At 36.8% G+C, this 4651-nt stretch overlaps 1 pseudogene; it reads left to right on the top strand.

Annotated features, from left to right (window-relative positions):
• The first annotated feature begins 719 nt into the window (after positions 1-719).
• Positions 720-1787, top strand: LOC101335505 (heterogeneous nuclear ribonucleoproteins A2/B1 pseudogene; annotated as a pseudogene).
• Positions 1788-4651: the final 2864 nt, after the last annotated feature.

A 4651-nucleotide genomic window follows, 5' to 3' on the forward strand; every position in this document is an offset into this window, starting at 1 on the left:
TAGGTAAGTATTTTGATATAAACTTTTAAAGTCCACATTAGTGATCTCTTCATTGGATATCCAATTTAGTGAGGAAAACTCTATCAAAAATAGATAACAGGGTCTTCCCTGGTGGTGCAGTGGTTAAGAATCCACCTGCCAGTGCAGGGGACACGGGTTCGTGCCCTGGTCCGGGAGGATCCCACATGCCGCGGAGCGGCTGGGCCCGTGAGCCACAGCTACTGAGCCTGCGCATCTGGAGCCTGTGCTCCGCAGCGGGAGAGGCCCACGCACCGCAATGAAGAGTGGCCCCCACTCGCCACAACTGGAGAAAGCCCACGCACAGAAACGAAGACCCAACATAGCCAAAAATAAATAAATAAATTTATTTTAAAAAATAGATAACAATTCAGAGAAAATTAAAAGTTCAGAAAAAAATCAATGTAGAGGAAATGTAATAAGAAGTTTGCTTACTGGATCAGGAAAGGTCACTCGGTTCAAAATGACGTTTTGCAGGAAAACTGAAAGTTGCTCAAGATTGGTTCGAGGGTGGCAGCGGCTCCAGAGCAGTAGCAGCATCACCAGATCCCCGGTGGAGGTGCACCTACAGGTGTTGTTGCTGGAGCAGCGGAGGTTCGTTTCTCACCATGGGGTCGGGACCCTCCAGTTCATGTTAGTCTTTGGAGATCTCCCTCATCCCCCTCAGCTTCGGGGAAATGGCTCGAGCGAGTAAGCCTGCGATGAAGAAAACTTCAACATCTGTCCCTTTGGAGAGGAATAAGAAAGAAAAGGAAAATTCTGTAAACTCTTTATTGGTGGCTTAAGCTCTGAATCCATGGAAGAAAGTCTGAGGAACTACTACAAGCAACGGGGAAACCTTATAGACTGTGTGTTAATAAGGCATCCTGCCAGCCCCAAACCAGGAAGATTTGGTTTTGTCACGTTTTCATCCATGGCTGAGATGGATGTTGCCATGGCTGCCAGACCTCATTCCATTGATGGGAAAACGGTTGCACCCAAACGTGCTGTCCCAAGAGAGGACTATGGAAAGCTGGGGGCTCTTATCACCATGAAGAAGCTGTTTGTTGGTGGAATTGAAGAAGATACTGAAGAGCATCATCTTAGAGATTACTTTGAGAAATATGGAAAAATCAATGCCATTGAGATAATTACCGATAGGGAGTCTGGAAAGAAAAGAGGCTTTGGATTTGTCACTTTTAATGACCATGATCCCATGGATAAGCTTGTGTTGCAGAAAGACTATAGCATCAATGGTCATCATGCAGAAGTAAGAAAGGCCTTGTCTCGACCTAAAATGCAGGGAGTCCAAAGTTCTAGAGGTAGAAGAGGAGGCAACGTTGGTTTTGGAGACTCTCCTGGGGGTGGTGGAAATGTAGGAGCAGGACCAGGATGAGGAAGGAAACTTGGAGGAGGAGCTGGTGGATATGGAAGAGGACATACATTTGGGGATGGCTATCATGGTGTGGAGGAGGATCTGGAGGTGGCAATTTGGGGGTTAGCCCTGGTTATGGAGGAGGATGAGGAGGATACGGTGGTAGAGGATCTCGATATGGTGACCTGGATGGGGCCTCCAGAGGTGGTTTTGACAGCTATGGATGAAGAAATTATGGAAGTCATAATTACAATGATTTGGGAAATTATAAGCAGAAACCTTCTAAGTACGATTTACTGAAGAATGGAAAGCTGAGTGGTATAGCAGGAACGTGGGAGGATCATACGGTGGAGGAAACTATGGTCCAGGAGGCGGTGGAAGACGTGAGCGTTATGCAGAGACCAGCCGATACTAAGCTTCTATTTGCCGTGGGCTTGACTGTATAAATAGACATTGAGAGCCCAGAGGTAACAGAAGAGCTTTAGGTTATCGAAATAACAGTGTTCAGGAAACTCTTACCTCAGTCATGCATAAATATGCAGTGATATGGCAGAAGACACCAGAGCAGGTACAGAGAGCCATTTTGTGAGTAGACTCGATTATGTAAGAACAATACCTTTCTGTGGAGGAAAGATCGTATGAAAAAATGCTTTTGAGACCGTTTCTTAGCTTTTGAATTGTTGTCTCTCCAGTGGTCTCTGTAAGAATGTGGAAGCATCCCCTTTGATAATGTTAAATTTCAAAGTTTTGGATGATATTTGAATCCTTTTTCAAGATTTTTCTCAAAATTTTGTAAAACTGTTAGCTAGAATCATGGTGTAATGAGACATAACATCATTCTTTTAAAGAAAATTAGTTCATGTGTAGAGTTAAGAAACTGTTGTACCTTTAAGATTTAATAAAATAATTCTAAAGGTAAAACAGTAGTAGTTTGTACTCTTTGATAATTTTGCACTTTTAGTTTTTACCTTTTAAATATTTTTCTTGTGTAATGATATCAGAGTTTGCAGGGTAGTGATATGACTTACACACATTATGAAATGATTATCAGAAAAAAGTTTTTCTTCTTGCGATGAATATTTGTAGGACTTACTGCCTTAACAACTTTGATATACATCCTACAGCTGTGCTAATTTTGGTCATCCTGTACCTTACATCTTTTGTAATGTTGAGTAACTTGTCATGTACCTATAGGTCATTTGTATGTCTTTTTTGGATAAATGTCTATTCAGTTCCTTAGTCCATATTATAGTTTGATTATTTGCTATTGTGGTAAAAAAACAAAACAAAACAAAAAGTTATTTTTTAAAAAGTTAACAAAAACAGACATGTAACCTAATAAAGAAAGAAAGCAATAAATCACCTATATACAAAACAAGTAACTACAAGAAAAAATAGCTAGAGAGACAGAGAAATAATAAAAGTCATAGCAGAATACTTTGTGTAACTCTATGCAGATACATTGTAAACTTAGGTAAGAGATAAAGTTTCCTAGGAACGTTCAATTAAGTAAAAATAATTCCATTGCAGAAAGAGGTGAAATAGACTAGTTTCACAGGAGAACAGTGAAAGATAAAAAAAAAAAAAAAATTCCCCCAACAAAAAGTACCCCATCTAGGTGTTTCCAACGGGGCATTGTATGAAATGGTTAACATCTAGATGATCCTAATGCTATATAAATTTTTCTCGAGCTTCAGAAGTGAACAGAAACTTTCAAATTACTTCATGAGACAAATATAACATTAGTTCCTGAATTTGATGGTAGCAGAAAACAAAACAAGACAAAAAAAACCCCCAAATATTCCTTGTGAACATTGATGTAAATATGCTAAATAAAATATTAGCAAACGGAATTGAACAGGTATATAGGAAAATAATACATTATGACCAAGTGAGATTTATTCTTAAAATGTAAGGATGTCTTAATATTTGCAAATCTATTAACATATATCTTCATATCAATGAAGACAATTTCTTCATATTAATTCCAGGGAGAAAAATCATAGTTACTTGGAAGGGCTTGACACAGTGGATACACATTTATCTGATAATATTTAATGGAATAAGAACGCACACATGCACACACATGATAGAAGCAATCATACTGAGATCAAGAACAAGGCATAGATGCCTATTTCCCCACTATTATTTAACATTGTATGGGAATATAGATCAAAATGGAAAAGAAGAAGGAAAACTACACCTGTTTGCAAATGATTTGACAGTGATCTGACAATGCAAGGGAATAAGTTATTTAAAAAAAACTCATATAATAAACATTCTATTAAGTAATAGGATATAAAAATTAACATAGAAAAACCAATAGCTTTCAACTGCACAAACGATAGCCAGTAAAAAGGATATAATAGGAAAGAATCCCTTTTAAACTGCAACAACATATAAAAAAGGCAGGAAAAACCACAAAAGACACAAATGTAGATTTGCAAAAGCAAAAACATTCCTTGTTTTTGGGTTCAATATCACATGCATGTCATTTTTCTTTAAGTTAATATATGAGCCTAATGCAATTTCAATAAAAATTCACATAATTTAAATTTGTAGCTACAGAAGTTAATATGGAAAAATTCACGTGGAAAAGTAAACATGCAAGAATAATGATGAAATCTTGGAGAAGAGCATAGAGTGGCAGGGCAGTGCATACTTATCAGATACTGAAACATATTATAAACTTTCTATAATCAAAACAGTTATGTATTGGCATATTAATGGGCGGAAAGAACAGTAGAACAGAATAGAAAGTTCTGAAATAAACCCAAATACAATAGGATAAAGATGACACCTTAGTCACTGTAGAAAATATAGGCTTATTAATAAATGCAACTGGCCATCTGCATAGTCATTTGGAAGAGCAGTATCAAATTTATATTTCATAGATTACACAAAAGTGAATTCCAAAAGTATCAGAAGTCTAAATCTCTCTTTTTTTAAAGAAACCATACATGGAGTAGAAGAAAACATGGATACATTTCCTTATAATCTGGATAAAGGCAAAGCTTTCTACTTGAGTCTCAAAATCCTGTTGCAATTTCTTTTATTAGACCAGTAAATATAAAACATAAAGAAGCAATTTTTGCCTAGAAAACAAAGAGCCAAAAATACAATTAAAATATAAATTACAAACTGGGAGAAAGTAGTTGTATAACATTTATCCTAAGAGCTAACTTCTGAAAAATATAAAGAACTATAAGAAATCAAGAAATAGCAAGTCCTTAAAAAAAGGAAAAAAATAAGCAGACAAAGACCTAGCAGCATAAGCTA

The sequence above is a fragment of the Tursiops truncatus genome, chromosome 4 (genome assembly GCF_011762595.2).
Source record: "Tursiops truncatus isolate mTurTru1 chromosome 4, mTurTru1.mat.Y, whole genome shotgun sequence".
NCBI lineage: Eukaryota > Metazoa > Chordata > Mammalia > Artiodactyla > Delphinidae > Tursiops > Tursiops truncatus.